Source organism: Ahaetulla prasina, chromosome 5 (genome assembly GCF_028640845.1).
Source record: "Ahaetulla prasina isolate Xishuangbanna chromosome 5, ASM2864084v1, whole genome shotgun sequence".
NCBI lineage: Eukaryota > Metazoa > Chordata > Lepidosauria > Squamata > Colubridae > Ahaetulla > Ahaetulla prasina.
In genome coordinates this window covers 48907091-48924665 of record NC_080543.1, presented here as the reverse complement: position 1 = coordinate 48924665, position 17575 = coordinate 48907091, and the positions used below count along the sequence as shown (strand labels likewise).

At 38.9% G+C, this 17575-nt stretch overlaps 1 protein-coding gene across 3 annotated transcripts in view; it reads left to right on the top strand.

Moving 5' to 3' along the window:
• The window catches only part of ROBO2 (roundabout guidance receptor 2), a 668594-nt gene that overhangs the window by 217962 nt on the left and 433057 nt on the right, over positions 1 to 17575 (top strand). Inside the window, exon 1 of one of the 3 annotated variants that reach the window (XM_058184867.1) lies at positions 10311 to 10425. The exons of the other annotated variants lie outside the window; for them this stretch is intronic. The gene's annotated coding sequence lies outside the window, so the exon portion shown is untranslated. Of the gene's footprint in view, positions 1 to 10310; positions 10426 to 17575 lie in introns of those variants that run through there. 3 annotated transcript variants of the gene reach the window in all.

Sequence of the window (17575 nt, the reverse complement as noted above, 5' to 3'; positions counted from 1 at the left end):
TGGCTGAAATTGGAAATATGTAAAATGGACTTAAAAAAACGGAAACCGAAATAAGATATGGTAAAAAATGATTAATTTGACATAAAGAATTATATAAAAGAGATGAATATGGAAAAAATGGGAAGGTTGAAATAGATTATAAAGATTGATATATATAAGATGTATAAGATATGACCTGGTCAACACTCTGTTTATAAAATATGTATGATGAAAGAAAAATTCTAATAAAACTTGTTTACAAAAAACCCCCCAAAACAATGGGTTATGATAACCTGCTCCACTTGATTTTGTTTAAAAATTATTAATATTAATTACCTATCATACTGCAATATGTGGAACATTTTGCTAAGCCTGTTCTCCAACATTATTTTTCAAATGTACCTATTCATAGATGACTCAATTATGAGAAAATAAAATAATAAAAAAAGGTGAGCGCCTGGAGCTCGCTGCTTTATTTTGATTTTTTTTTTTTAGAAAGTTAGCTATGCTAGACATCAGTGTTATCTAGTGCTGGAATCTCTTTTCAGTTAAATTGGATGCCTTCAACATGTACACTTTCTGGTTATACAACAATGTGCCCTGATCAAATTAATTGAAGCTTAGCAACTTCAAATCTATTCTCCTTCTGCTGATGGAAAACAGAAGGATGGCATTCAAAGGCAGGAGATTCTTTTATAAATTTTTAATCTGGTTTTAATATGAGTTTTTTTCTATAGGAAATTTGAGGCTTAGTGGAACTCAGCGTACATGGTTACTAACCTAACTGTATTAGACATCTCTTTAGGCAGGCCTAAAGGGGTTTGGTAAAAATAACCTCAGTAGCTCTACAGGAAGAGATTATTTTCCTATTACATTATGAATATGGGTAGATATTTTACATTTATAGAAACATGGGCACAAACTTTTCATGTTAAGTGGAATGAAGACTGATGTGTTTTCTTTTCCATAATCTTAAATGTCCGAGAGGAAGAGGAATCATAAAAAGATGACAAATATCAGGACAAGCATTGGTTACTTGGACGTTATACTTTTCATTTAGAATCTCTAGAAACATATTGCCAAAGAGATGAGGTTTAAATCAAGTTTTAAATAGAGATCAAAAGGATGATTTAACCAACAATTGAGGCTGCCAAAAGTGTTCTAATTAATTCTAACAAATTGTACCCACAAGGCTCTGCAAAAATGCTAATATCATAATTTAGTAGAACTAATATTGAAATCACTTTTGGAAATTTAGAGAAGCCTCAATGGAAGAATATTTTTATCTTTTCTATCTATGTGGTTTCTAATATTTAAGAAAAAGGTGGAAGAAAAGGACAACCAGCAGCAAAATGGAAAGACTCAGTTTGTGTCTATGAGTACACTGTTGAAAGAAACCTAAATATTTATTTATTTATTTATTTATTTATTTATTTATTTATTTATTTATTTATTTATTTTGTCACAACAATATATATAAGTATCATACAAAAAAGATTATATAATATATAAACATATATATGAGTAAATATTAGGAGGAATAAGCATTATATATATAAGAAGAAGAAAAGAAAAACAATAGGACAGGAATGGTAGGCACATTTGTGCTCTTATGCATGCCCCTTATGGTCCTCTTAGGAATGGGGCGAGATCAATATTAGAAAGTTTTTGGTTAAAGCTTTTGGGACAGAGTCAGGTAAAGTATTCCAAGCACTGATGATTCTGTTACAGAAGTCATATTTTCTGCAATCTAGATTAAAGCAGTTAACATTAAGTTTAAATCTATTGGTTGCTCTTGTATTATTGCAATTAAAGCTGAAGTAGTCTTTAACAGGAAGGACATTACAATAGATGATTCTATGAGTTAAACTTAGGTCTTGTTGAAGGCGACGGAGTTCCAAGTTTTCTAAGCCTAGGATTTCGAGTCTGGTGGGATAAGGTGTTTTGTTGTTTTCAGAGGAATGAAGAACTCTTCTTGTAAAATATTTCTGGACACGTTCAATTGTATTGATGTCAGAAATGTGGTGAGGGTTCCAGACAGGCGAGCTGCATTCTAGAACTGGTCTATAAAACATGCTCTGGTTAGTAGTGTAGCGTTTTTGGAAAAGAAGCTACGCAAGATTAGGTTGACAACTCTTAGAGCCTTTTTTGCTATGTAGTTGCAGTGGGCTTTGGCACTTAGATCATTTGATATGAAAACTCCAAGGTCTTTAATAGGTGGGGGTCATCTGTAATGTAATGTAATGTAATGTAAGTATGTACTTGGTGTTTGGATTCAAACAAGTTAGGAACAGATCATTCATTAAATGATGAAATTCCTTCAGATTGGCCCTCAGTTTTGATGTCTGAAATGAAAAGGTTTATTGGCAACTGTAAGCCAGGTAAGAGTCCTGCCTGTGATCATATCTTGCCTGAAAAGCTGAAAACTCATATTAATTGGTGGGTTCTTATTTTGTCCACACTTTTCTCATATATTGTTCAATCGGAAAATATCCTCCCAGGTTGTGAAATGGCAATAATTATTTCAATCTTCAGGAAAAGGGGATAAGGGATGATCCTGATAATCACTGCCGATAGTATTACCAGCAACCTTTACACATACCATTAGGACTGGCAATTTCAATAATAACTGACAAATGAACAAAGTTTAGATTTCATCATTCCTGAGCATGTTATAAAGATATGCATTTGAAGAAGAGACTGTTTCTATGGGAAAAACGTAAAAGTTTTGGTTACTATTCCTAATCTAGAAATTACATAAAGGTTCTAGGAAGAAAATGATATATAATTCACAAAACCTACTGTTAAGTTCTGGAAGTAACGAGGCTGGAGATCAGGGTAGTGACAACAGCTCTTTAATATAGGGTGAACCCAGCAACAGGCTGGGGGAAAAACCTCTCCTTTTATACAGTTCTACTGGCGGCTTCGTCCAATCAGCAACGTGCTGATTTCCCGCCCAAATATTTAAAGGTACATACAAGAATACATAACACTCCTCCCCTCCCAGAAAACACTTTGCCTCTATTTGCATTTTATTTACATGTTATTTTTCGACGTAGTCACGCAAATAACCTGGGCGTCTCCTAGTTCTTTCAGACCTGCGCGGTTCAGTCCTGGGTGGTGTTTTGAGCTGTTCGGAGGGTCTGTTTTCTCCTCCCAGCTCTTTCTCTAGGCCATCGGGCCCTGGATTATTGCAGATTCTTTTTCTTGGCCATCCGCCCTGGATTACTTTTGTAATTTTCCTGTCGTTTCCTCGGGAACCTGATGGCGCCGCTGGACCTCCGGGACCTCAGCTAAGTCTTGCGCCCCCGGTCATGGTCAGCTGTGGGTTCAAATAAGGAGGTCATAATTTGTTTCCTGTGGCTTAGTTTGTTCAGTTATTCGTCTCCTTATCTGATCTATGTGGCGCCTCCATACTCGGTTGTCTTGTAATTCGACCAAGTATGACTTTGGGCCGGTTGCTTTTATTATTTGCCCTGCGAGCCAACTTGGGCCGTCCCCGTAGTTGCGGGCCCACACTCGGTCGCCTATGCCCAATTCCCTTGTTTTGTCTATTTCCCCCTTGTAACCCTCTGGTGTGTAATGGGGACTCAAACGGTCAAGTGGGCACCGGAGTTTCCGTCCCATCAATAATTCGGCTGGGCTTCTGCCTGTAGCAGTGCTTGGGGTTCTGTGCTGAACGGCCAGAAAGAAGTCTATCTTTGTTTGCCAGTCACCTGGCTTGAGTCTGGACAATGCCTCCTTAGCGCTCCGGACGGAACGCCTGCAAGGCCATTCGACGAGGGTGGAAAGGCGCAGAGAGGGCATGTCGGATGCCCTCCTCTGCCAAGTATTCTTCGAATTGGGCTGCCGTGAATTGCGGCCCGTTGTCGGACACCAGAGTGTCAGGCAACCCGTGGGTTGCGAATAAATGGCGCAGGGCTGCGATTACTGCCTCGGCCGTGGTGGATTTCATGAGTATGATCTCCAACCATTTAGAGAATGCGTCGACAACCACTAGGAAAGTTTGGCCATGGAAAGGGCCAGCAAAATCAATGTGGATTCTTGACCAGGGCCCCTGGGGTTTTTCCCATTCCCTGACTGGGGCTGTTGGGGGTAGGGGTCTGGACTCTTGGCAAGCCTGGCATTTCCCCACCCTCTCAGCAATCTCTGAGTCCATGAGTGGCCACCACACATAGCTTCTCGCTAGCCCCTTCATCCGGACGATCCCTGGGTGGCCCTCGTGGAGGAGGTCCAGTACCTTTCCCCTTAGTTTATCGGGGATTACCACACGATCACCCCATAACAGGCACCCCCCTTGAGCCGAGAGCTCATCCCGTTTTTTAACAAATTCCTTAAAGCGTTCGCCCGCGCAGCGGCCACCCTCTTGTACCCAACCGAGTACAGTCCTTAACATAATGTCCCGGTATGATGCCCGAGCCACTTCCTTAGATGTGACTGGGCCAGAGTCCAAAGAGTCAATAAGCAGGATGGGCGTCCCGGCGTGGGGTCTTCGATGGCCCCTGGTAGTGGGCATCTGCTTAACGCCTGCATGCCCCACTTCTTTTCCTGGTCGATGCTGCAGCTTGTACGAATAAGCTGCCAAGAAAATAGTCCATCGGGTCAAGCGTGGCGAAAGTGCCACAGGCGTTGGGCGGTCGCCAGCCAGTATCCTAGTAGCGGTCTGTGGTCAGTCACGATTTCAAAATCCGCCCAAAAACATATTCGTGGAATTTTTCACCCTGACACAATGGCTAGTGCTTCTTTATCTAATTGGCTGTAGTTCCTCTCTGGGAGGACATCGTTCTAGAGTAAAAGCTATAGGGGCTTCTGTGCCGTTTGAAGTCTATGGCTGAGTACAGCCCCACCCCGTAAGGGAGGCATCGCAAACCAGCACTAGGGCAATGAGTTATGATATTGGATGAGCAGGCTGTCACTTGAGAGCAGGTTCTTTACTGCTTCGAAAGCCCTATTTTCCGACTTTCCCAAGACCAAACAGTATTTTTTCCTAAAAGCCTATGCAGCGGTTCAGCAACGGTCGCTTTGTTTTTTAAAAAGACCGCGTAAAAATTCACTAGCCCCAGGAATGCCTGTAGCTCTGCTTTGTTTTTGGGCGCTGGAGCCTTTCTAATTGCCTTGACCTTGCTCTCAGTGGGTGAATTTTCTTGTCTATCCGTAGCCCAAGAATCGACGGATTCGACCCCTATCTGGCATTTGTTTACCTTGACTTTTAATCCGCTGTCCGGAAAATGCCCAGAACCTTTCTCAAACGCTCCCCCAATTCCTCTACGTTTTCCCCTGAAATCAGGACATCATCGAAGTAGGGAACTACCCCTGGGAGCCCTTGCAGAAGTCGTTCCATTAGGTTTTGGAACAGCCCTGGTGCCACACTCACCCCAAATTGCAATCGGGTGCACTTGAAGGCCTCCCTGTGCGTTACAATCGCTTGGGCTTCGCCAGCGGGCGCTCACGGGCAGTTGTTGGTAGGCTTGGGCCAAGTCTAACTTTGCAAAGACTTGCCTCGCCCCAAAGAGTGCAGCAAGTGTTGCACCACGGAACCGGTAAGCGCTTTTCTGTAAGGCTTTGTTAAGCGTCGCCTTGTAGTCAGCGCAAATTCTAATTGACCCGTCTGGTTTTATTGGGGTGACGATTGGCGTCTCCCACTTTGCGTGATCGACTGGCACCAAAATCCCCTGATTTATGAGCTTATCTAGCTCCTTGTCAATTTTGGTTTTAGGGCAAAGGGACTCTCCTCGCCTTAAGCCTAATGGGAGCTACCTGGGGTCTAAGTTGAAGGAAATAGGGGTCCCTTGTACTTGCCCAGGCAGTCCTTGAAGACATCTTCGAACTCGTTAAAGAGAATGTCTTTCAGGTTACAGTCACTTCTGTAGATGCCAGACACTCCCATGCCCAAGGCACGAAACCAGTCTAGTCCCAACACACTGGGCAGGGACCTTCGACGATCGTGATGGGCAGGGTCTTCTTGTGTGGTCCGTACTCGACTCGGACGGAGGTGGTCCTCGAACAGGGATGCGATTCCCTTGGTAGTCGTGGACTCGTAGCCGTTGTGCTTGCAGGTGGCGCTTCGCGACTGACGGCAGTGACTTCGCCAAAGTGTCCCAGGACATGATGGTGATCGCTGATCCCGTGTCTACTTCGAGCCGGCACCGTACTCCCTCTATTTTTGGTTTGGTGAAGATCTTCTTCTCCACTCGGGTCGAGGCGCGGCCTATGACCACAGTCGTTTGGTTTGAATCCGCGCCTTTTTTGTTTGAGCCAAACGCCGGTCGCCTTGCCGATTCCGCGCTCTGATTGGCCGATTTGAATTTTCGGCGGGAAGGTTGGGCCGCTCGACAAACTTGAGCTAGGTGCCCTTTCTTTCCGCACCGCCGACATGTCGCGTCCTTAAACTTGCAGCGTTGGCGCTGGTGTTGACCACCGCAGCTTCCGCATTCGTCTCGGTCCCCTTTGTCGCGTTTCTCGGTTCGGCAGACCCCTTCCTCATCTTCACCGTCGGATTCGGTCTGAACCTCCTCCTGGTGCACTGGAGTTGGCTTCGCGCTCGCCTTTGGTGGGACAGGCTTTTGCAGTGTCTCCGCCGCTTGGGTGGACATTTCATGTGCTCTGGCTTCGTCCAGAGCGTTGGCCAGCGTTAGGTTGCTCTTTGCTAGCAGCCGCCGCCGCAAACGGATGTCTCTGACCCCTCGGATGAGTTGCTCGAGGAGCACCTCGCCTACGTGGCGGTATCCGCAGTCCTTGGACGCTTTCCTTAGGGCGGCCATGTAGTCACCGATGGATTCGCCCTCCATCTGCCTTCGCCCTCCGAATTCAAACCGCCGCACGTATTTGGACGGCGTTGGTGCGAAGTGGTTTTTTAGTAAAGTCTGTAGAGTTGGCCACGACACCGATTGTAACGGCGTTGGCTCTGCCAGGGCTTCCGCGATATCAATGACCTCCGGACCACAGTGGCTTAAGAAATAAGCCCTTTTGCGGTTATCTGGAACTCCTTGCAGTTCGTTGGCTTCTAGAAAGCTTTCGAAACGGGTCATATACGTTCCCCATTTCTCTTTAGCCGGGTCAAACGGTGCGGGCGGAGTGTAACTGGCCATCTCCGCTTTTCTGCCCTGTGTTTGCTGGGTTCGGGTCTATCGTGCTTCAGCTCGGTTCTGGTTCTCCTTAGCCTCGAGATCCCACCTTCGTCGCCAGTGTTAAGTTCTGGAAGTAACGAGGCTGGAGACCAGGGTAGTGACAACAGCTCTTTAATATAGGGTGAACCCAGCAACAGGCTGGGGGAAAAACCTCTCCTTTTATACAGTTCTACTGGCGGCTTCGTCCAATCAGCAACGTGCTGATTTCCCGCCCAAATATTTAAAGGTACATACAAGAATACATAACACCTACTATCCAGCCTTATCTTTGTCCATGGGGCCTTTGACAGATAGCATCCTACCTCCTGGTTCAAATTATACAAGAACTTATTTAAGGTCACAGAATATACACTCTTGACTTTGTGCTCTCAACAGTTCAAAGTTCTTCGGCTATTCTAACATTCTTTCACACAAAAACTCTAAAATTATTTACAGTCAAATCCTTCAATTGTGTCAGCTCCTTAATGAATCCCACTTAGACCCTTACCCAAACTATAGACTGATGAAAAATATATAAAAGCAGCAATTCAAGCTCCTATATTCATATCTAATTCTGAAGCTAACCTGGTTGGAGGATTATTGAGATAAATGTTTAGTTATTAATTTTGAACTATTGATGTAAAATCCATTCTTCCCAAGTTGGGTTGATCTCATTTCTTTTAGCTGATATAATCCAATCTACATGGACCCAAACAATTCTTAACATAGGAGAAAAAAAGTCTCAATAAGTACATTGCCTTTTTGTTTCTTTACTGGGTAGCATTACATTTGTAATTTGTATTTGTAATGCCACATTTGTTAAATGAATCACTGCCGTTGTTAAATTAGTAACACTGTTGTTAAGTGAACCTAGCTTCCCCATTGGGTTGCTTGTCAGAAGGTTGCAAAAGGTGATCACATGACACCAGGGCACTGCCACTGTCATAAATATGAGTTAGTTGTCAAGCATCCAAACATAAATCACGTGACCATGCAGATGCTGCAACGGTCATAAGTGTGAAAAATGATCATGACACTTTTTTCAGTGCTGTTGTAATTAAGTCACTAAGCGAATTACTGTAAGTCGACTACCTGCATTCATATACATTTTCAAATTGTTCTATAGTGCTTTATCCTAAACAGTTCTCACTTAATCAATAGCAACTGGAAGTTAAGATCTGTGCTTTGAAAATATATTATGTGTTTGCCAAATTAAAAATAACACCAATGCTAATATGTACATAGATTTTACTATGGAAAATTCTGACATTTCTATTAGGAATAAAAGTACAAAAATAAATGTTTACATGAAGTTGTTTTAAAGGATAAATGCAATGCTACTGGCTGGTTCTTTGCTTTTCAGCATACCAACTTCTGTTTTTCTTGCATTCTCAGTTTAGTATACCAGAAGACAAACTGTTTACAAATTAATCAAATCTATGGCATTTCAGGATATTGTGATCTAAAATCAAGGAGTATTTTGAGATATTTTTTAAAAAATGTATTATTGCTTAACTTTGGTGTCCAGGCTCATAGCAAAATAATTAAAGTGATTAATCATGCATGGATCTTTGTAATTTATAAATATGTAACAAAAGTTACCTAGGGTTTCATTAAAAAAGTCTAGAGCTTACTTCTTACAGTTTTAGCTATTTTTGAATATCATGAAGATTAGATATAGCTATTTTTGAATGTTGTGAAAACAAGTCACGGGTCATAAGCAAAATATAAAATACTGCTTCCTAATAAAATTAATAAGTATATCAGTCCAGAATGTTAAGTATCTCTTTAAATCCCTATTCCCTTTAGAAAATAAAACAAAACAAGAAACTAAATAAGAAGCAAAAGGAGGTATTTCAGGTTTCAGATGTAACTGGATATTTTTATTGTATTAAAAGGAAACTCTATAAGTACTCTATGCCATATAACAGTGTTGGTGAACCTTTTCAGCACAGAGTGCCGAAATGGGAATGCGTGCATGCTTGGGGAGGAGCACCAGAAACTGTAAGAGCAGTTCCCTGGCGCGAATCACCTGATCTTCTGGCTCTGGCATGCATTTGTGTGCGAAGACCAGCTGGCCGGCGCATATGTGCACGCTGGAACCCAGAAGATCAACAGGTGATGGTTGGCATGCCCCGAGAGATGGCTCTGTGTGCCACTTCTGGCACGCATGTCATAGGTTCACCATCACGGGCATATAATCTTTCTCAAAGAATAGATATCACAAATCTATTCCTTTCATTGTATACTTGGGAAGAGCAATTGATATTTAGGAGACAATTTTATCATATAGTGATTCTTCAATGAATTTTAAAGAGCTCCACATCTCTTCCTTTTGGTTTGTTTGAACAATTGTAGGAGAAACAGAAGGCAATGCTGAAGTTTGTGGATTTTTATCCATAAAAGAAATGAAGTAACTCATTCCTACAGTTATTACATTGAAGCCTCTTGAAATAATCTATGGCCAGCCATTCTGAGTTATAACCATAAATGTAAGAATTGTTCATTATATAAATTGCTTCTATTGCACTGACAACCACTTGCTCATTGGTACTGTCAGTAGAAATATAAAGTGAGGTCTCATTCGAATACACTTTTCAATCCTGGTAAATTTATGGACATATTCATAAATGGCAACAATATGGAAGTAGCTTTCTAACAGGTTCTGTTACAAGTATACCAGGGGTGAAATCTAAAAATTTTCCCTATCGGTTCTGTGGGCGTGGCTTAATTGGTGGGTGTGGCTTGGTGGTCAGATGGCTTGGTGGGCGTGGCCAATAACAATAAATAATAAAAATAATAAACAAAGTATAAAAAACAATAAGAGGTACCAAAAACCAACTTTCACACTTTACACACACACAACACAACTGACTCACACACAATGTAAAAGCAGCTGCACTTCACACTTCACATTGCCACAAAAAGCTCAAAAACCAACTTTTACACTTTACACACACACAACACAACACAACTGACTCACACACATGTAAAAGCAGCTGCACTTCACACTTCACACAGCCACAAAAAGCTCAAAAACCAACTTTCACACTTTACACACACACAACACACACAATATGCCACATATAGCTTTCTGAGATTTTGTGTGTTTGTGTAGTTAGAGTGAAACACTACAGAAACAAACCAAATCTCAGAAAGCTGAACAAATATTTTATTTTATTTTATTTTATTTTATTGTGGACTTCAAATCCCAGAGTTCCTCAGCCAGCAAATCCAGCCAGTTGATCACCGAGGAAATAGATTAGCTGAGCGATTGATTCTGTCTGGGCTGAAACTGAAACTGCTTTCGGGCTGTGGCCATGCGTTCATCGGTAATCAGGTAAGTGCCTTAGAATCTCTACTTTTTCTTGTAGAAAACAAGTAAGAGTACAAGTAAGGTTCTGCTGTTTTTTACTTTTAAAGGCCTGTTTGTGCTGAAGCAAAACCGGCTTTTAAAATTTAAAAAAAAACCAAAACCTCTGCAGATGGTGCGGCTCAGCAGAGGCGGGGGGGGCGGGGCCAGGGATTTTTGCTACCGGTCCTCCGAACCAGCAGCCGCCATCGCTACCGGATCGCGCGATCCCATCCGATCCGGGAGCATTTCACTTCAAAAGTATATAATATACTTTTATATTCTGGTAATTAGGTAGCCATAGAACAGTATTCTGTGTACCTCAGCCAATAGTCATATGACTATAAAGTGTTTTCGGACAACACTGGTTCCCTTGGCTAGGAAATGGAGATGAGCACTGCTCCCTAGACTTGGACACAGCTGGATGGAGAAACCTTTATTTTTTTTTTAATCTTTGTAAACCACCCAGAATCACTTTGAATAAGTTGGACCTAATAAATAAATATCAGCCCTGCTTTTCTACATTGCATGATCACAAAAATAATGACATATGTGAACCTGGGCTTTGGTTGTTTTGCCACTTTTCTTTTATTTTTCAGTTACAATTATTTCAGTCCTGTACCTTTAGGAGATTGATGAAATAGGAAAAATAAGGAAATAAGCTTCCACTTTGATGAAACTAGGTCAAAAGTACTGGGAAAGTTCTCTAAAATCTTTTTTGTAAGATTTTTTTTTTGCACAAACTACCTTTGTTTCTTTTTATTACAGTTTATATATTAAATATAGTTAATGTCATGTGAATGCCTTAGAAAGCAACATATTCTTATACTTTTCAAAATAATTCAAATGTCTTATTTCTGAAAAACATAAGAATATACAGATACTCCTCAACTTACAATAGTTCATAAAACAGAATTATGATGGTTGAAGTGTCCCAGGGTCATGTAATCATGTTTTGCAATTTTCTGACAAGCAAAATCAATGGGGAAGTCAGATTCACTTAACAATCATGTTACTAATTTAACAACTGCAATGGTTGACTTAACAACTGTGGCAAGAAATGTCATAAAATGGGGTGAAATTCACTTAATTGTCTTGCTTAGCAATAGGTATGTTGGGGTCAATTGAGGTTGTAATTGTGTATTACTTGTATTATAGAAAATTATAAGAGTTAGTTTATTCTTAAAAGTTCAAAGCTGAATTAGGAATTGTTAAATGCTCCTACTCTCCATTTAATTTGAGAATAAGATCAATGTTGCTAGTATGGAGTCAAGACAGCAATATTTTGCTTCTCACTATATCCAATTCGTTTATTTAAATCAGTGGTAGTCAACCTGGTTCCTACTGTCCACTAGTAGGCGTTCCAGCTTTCATGGTGGGCAGTAAGAGGTTTATCCGATACTGAAGCACTTTCCTTTTTTTAAAATTTAATTGATTTTTTTTAAAAAAATTATAGCATTATTTAAAAACATTTTCATTAGGTTTTCATAAAATTCTCTGTGACAATTTAAATTTCTGAAAATATAGTATTTGTATCACCCGCACATAAGTTTAGTTCACGTTACATAAGTGAAACTAAATGGTGCTATAGTGTGACAGCAAACAAAAGAGCCTCGTCCCAGAATAGTTCGCACATCTCCCCCAAAACCACCCAGCTGTAACAGACAAGCAGAACTGGTAGCCGGCGCCCCTCCCCCCAAACCCAATCCATGATGCACGAGAGGTATGCGCAGACGACGATACACTTTATAAATCACCATGACTATGGAACTGGTGGGCGGTTAGAAAATGTTACTACTAACAGAGATACAAAAGTGGGCGGTAGGTATAAAAAGGTTGACTACCCCGATTTAAATGGACCTTTTTTTGATAAGGTTGTTTTGAACACATGAGGATGGAGACTAAAAATTAAATTCACATGGTGGCTACCTGATTTTGATTCACATTTCAGAGTGCACTCTGGAATAATCAGTAGAAAAATGCTTCATTACTATTGTATTTAGAGGATGGTTGCCCTCAGAATCAAAAACACATCTTTGGTATTGAAATATACTTGCAAGAAAAGATAAAGTAATTGATTCCTGAATCTGCATATGTGAATAAAATAGAATAAACAGAAGTAAACCCCATTTTGTTTGGATTTACTGTCTGAACAATGACATACACATAAGTTTGTTTTTTTCTTTTTAATTCCTATAAAATTGCTTAAAATAGATTAAATATAAAAAGTGGTCTGTCGTTTAGAAATACAAAATATATATTTTTACAACACAAGATTAGTTTCCCAGTACTTATTAAAATGTTTATAAGTATCCTGATTATTTCTAGAGTTAATTTCTTTAATTTTAGTATCAACTAGACAATTTGTAACTTGTTGGGCCATCATTTCAGAGGTATTTGCTTAGTTAAAAAGAGAAACATAATGACCAGGGACAGGCAAAAAATTAGCGGGAGTGGGAGTGATTTTTGACTTCCTGTCAGCTTCCTCATTAAATTTCTTTATGGGAAGCTGGCAGTAAGCGTCAGAAATCTTACTATCTTCCTTTCCTTTCCTTTCCTTTCCTTTCCTTTCCTTTCCGTACGCAAAGTCAATAGGCACTAAGGTTCTTCCTCAAGAACTCAGTGGGATTGTGGAAGACAACACTGGAAGTCAATTCAAAACACTTCACACAAGTTGCTTCAAATGCATCATACACCAAGGTGATACACTGTGTCCACTACTCTTCTGTACAAGCTTGAACCCTGCAGCCATCTAATAAAAAAAATGTATTAAAATTGGAAGATTATACAGACTGGAGAAGTATGGCCAAATAGTAGTTAAGAAAGAGAAAGTGATGGGATGGAATTACCAGCAGGGCTTATAGCAGAGATACAAACCAATTACAAGTACCTTGATAACTCACAGTCACATGAGAATCCCTATGAAGAGGCAAGGAAGACATCAAAGCAACATCAAAGTATAAAACTGAAGTCAGCTCATTTGGAAGAACAAGATCCACACCATCAATATTTGTGTCCTGCCAGTCATCAGATGTCCTGCCAGAACAATGAGCTGATGAAAGGAAAACATGGACGCTGCTGATATGTGAAGATATGGAAGCTCTATACAATGTGTGGAGATTTCCACCCCAAGTCCAAAATTCAGAGCCTGTACAACAGCCAGAAAGAAGGCAGATCGATTCTGGTGAGCATCAAAATTACTGTCCTCTACTAAACCCAAAACATACAGGACTACATCAGTAAGACTGCACTCAAAGATGAGCTGCTGAGAGAATGCCTGAGGCAGCAGCAGACATGGGATGAAGATTAAGTAGAGAAAGACAAGACCCTGCATGGGATGTACCATAAATACAGATAAGTGAAATGATAGACATTGGGAAATCCTACCAGAACAGATATGAAACACCAAATCTATAGAAGCAGTGGTCTACCAGACTAGACTGAACTTAGGTCCAGATTGTGCAGAGTCCTCAGAGACAATTCAACACATAGTGTCAAAGTGTGGAGTAGGCTACAATGAAAGCACAACCAAGTAGCTGGTATTATGTAGAGGAACATCTGCTACATTTATACCCTGCATTACATCTACACTCTTATCTATTATAAACGATTTTCCAGTTATATAAAATACTGCACAATAGATTCATAGTATTGAAAATATTGTGATTTTACTCTTTTGTTGAAAAAGCCTTTAATATACATATATAGCAATATGATTCTTCATTTTCAGCATTTTCGTTAAATGTAAATAGTTCTAGTGTGCAAAATAAGTAGTAGACCTTAAGCACATTCTATTACTTCAATTGTTTTATTATTACAATTTTAATAGGATAAATCATACATACATTCCACAAATTTAGAGGAAAAGTGAATTAGATTGACAATGAAAAATTGTATGGGAAACACATCGATTCTAATCTGAAAGCATGAAACAATGCAAATGTAATTTGTTTGTTGAAAGCAGACAAGACTCTCCTCAGTCAAAACTAATATATAAATTCTACAAATAATATTTCTAATAATGCACTGATATGTAACAACTGATGACAACAGTGTTGACAGCACCATACTGGAAGAAAATACCATGCAGTGACAGAAATCTAAGTCCACTGGTAGAGCTAGAAAAAGCATCTAATGCTGTTAAATTTGCAATTGTACCGTTAGAACAAATATATATGAGCTGACCTTTCCATAAATCAGGAACCTCTTGAAACAAGACTGTGGCAATATATTATTACCATGGAAAAATGTCAAAATTATGAAAATGGCCGCAACATATACAGTAGGTATGACTGTTTATTACTAAATAAGACATTATGCTAGGCAAAGTGTATAATTTCATAAGGCCAGTTTTTCTGGTTATATTCATGTTTGTTTTTGCCTTTAGGAAGGATTTTGCTTACCTCAGGTCTTAGTAGTCATGAAATTTCCATCTAAAACCAAAGCACTTGTATAAAATAAGCTTAACCCTAACCAAAACTTAGTATGAGACTTTAGGCCTGTTTCTACTTTTTAACCTAGTAAGAGAAAATGTACTGTAGCTTGTGTTTCTTGAAGAAGTAATAGAATATTAAAAAAATAGAAGCCTTTTGGATATATGAAGTAAAAATAGTATACCATGTGTCTGGCCTCTTACAAAATATTTTTCATTCACAGAATTTAAAATTGGTGCAACTGGAATTTGAAGCAAGAGCATATAGAATAATTTGTCTTATATGGTTTGTTTTTAGATTTCAATAGCTCAGTCTGAAATAAAATCAGTGTTCAAAATAAATATTCATTTCAAAATAAATATGAAAAAACTGCAGTTTAACTGTAATAGATAAAAGTCAATAAGACATCAAACTTTATTGTATATTGTAGATTTTAGGTAGAAACATTTTGTCTCTACTTTGGTTCTTATACTTGCAAAAGGTTTACAACTCATCTCACAAGAACTCATTTCTCACTATTGCACTAATTTATGAATTGATTAATTTCCACTATACACTGATGTATCATGTGCAGATAATAACGTTTATATTCTTTACAATAAAATAGCAGAAACTTTAAGCACATTGAAAAGAACACAACTGTTATTTAACTGCACTTCACTTTTATAAATAAGCAGCAATTTAAAGTATCCAATAACTCTTTAGAATATATAAAAATGTAAGAAAAATATTGCTTAATATTTTACATTATGTATCTATGTACCTCTGTCAAATGGGTAATATATGGTTCTCCCTTATAGTGAAATAGAAACAAAGGAAGGCTATTGTGATCACTGTACTTTCAATATCTCTAATTGCAGCGGTATATATTTCCAAATAATTTTATTGATTATAAATTACAAATGAAATAATTTATAGACATTAGCTGGCTACAGTGCCTTCTGAAATTATAATTTTACATTAAAAATATAGCTATAATATGCTATCTAGATATAGATATAGATATTTAGTGCCTTTGAGTCAATTTGGCTCAAATTGTAGGAAGGTGGCTATGGAAAAGTAGTTTTGAAAACCTCACCAAGAAAACTGCAAGGACTACTTGAGGCAGTTGCCAGAAATTGACACTCTCTGTATATGTGGCTGTCACTTTGAAATCAAGTTGTGGGTAGCATAGCATAGCATAGCATAGCATCAGAGGTGGGTTTCAGCAGGTACTGACTAGTTCAAATTAATATAGTTGATGCATATTTTTTTACTTATATATATATATATATTTTCTTCAAGATATGTTGTATTATTTATGACAATGTTTGTGTATACTGTTGTGACAAAATGAAATAAAAAACAAAAAAAACCAGCAGTGGAAATTTTCAGGAGTTCGGAGAACCAGTAGTAAAAATTCTGACTGGCTCCCAAGTCCCAGCTGATCAGGAGGAAATAGGGATTTTTGTAGTAACCTTCCCCTGGAGTGGGGTCGGAATGGAGATTTCATAGTATCCTTCCCCTGCCACGCCCATGACACCACATCCAACAAGCCATGCCACACCCACCAAGCCACACCGACAGGACCGGTAGTAAAAAAATTTGAAACCCACACTGCATAGCGTAGCATAGCACAGCACAGCACAGCACAGCACAGCACAGCACAGCACAGCACAGCACAGCACAGCACAGAAGCATCATTTTTTCTCACTCTGAGCCCTCTTCTGGAAGCAAGGTATTCCACAAACTTGTGGATGTTCCATCACTGGAAATTTTTAAGAAGCGATTGAACAGCCAGAATGGTATAGGTTGGACTAGAAGACCCCCCAGGGTCCTTTCCATCTATGTTATTATGTATTTTGTATCTGTAGTTCAATATTTTATCCTTCTCATTTTATAAAGTTCTTGTATTTCAAAGTAAGCTATATATTTCTTGCTCAACTCAACCTCCAATGAAATCATTAGTTTCATTCGTGGAATATAGAATGATTTCAATTTTATTTGGCAAGACTGTCCGATCACAAATTGTGAGAAACCCTGTAGCAAAATCCATTTTTACTAGTTGCAGAACAACGAATGTGTTGATATAGAAAACATTAGAAAAATTGTCTTATAATTTTAGATACATACATTTACAAAGACAAAAGTACCTTAGTTAATTTATTTTTATGAAAATATATTTAGTTCTGCTGAAAAAAACTATTAGGGTAACAGTACTTCAGTATGCACATAATAATTTATATAAATATGGCATGGTTTACAACAGGCTAAAAGTTAAGCAAAACTTCATTGTACTGTTCTATCTTTTAGTAGTTTGTTCATTTTTTAGAAGATTCTACTGCCCTTTTTTTGTAGCTGTGCATCTTTGAAAGCTGAGAAAAAAATGTATACTTAACAATTCAAATTTAGAATAAAGGTCTTAACAAGAGGATGAGATATATAACTGCTCATTGTTCATTATATTCCAGTAGGGGGAACTAAAGATTCACCACCAAATATGGTTTTTTGGCTCACAAACCTGTACATATTATATAACCCACTGTTTAATCATCAGTGTTAATAACATACGACTAGTGATCATATATAGTCTCAATTACATTTTATGTATTAAAGTCAGTACCTCAAAACCCCTGATCCTATTTACTGGGGTAGATTATTTTCAGTTAAATACTCATTTTTTTGTAGTTTCGTTTGCCTTTGCTGATTATGCTTCCTGTTTTATA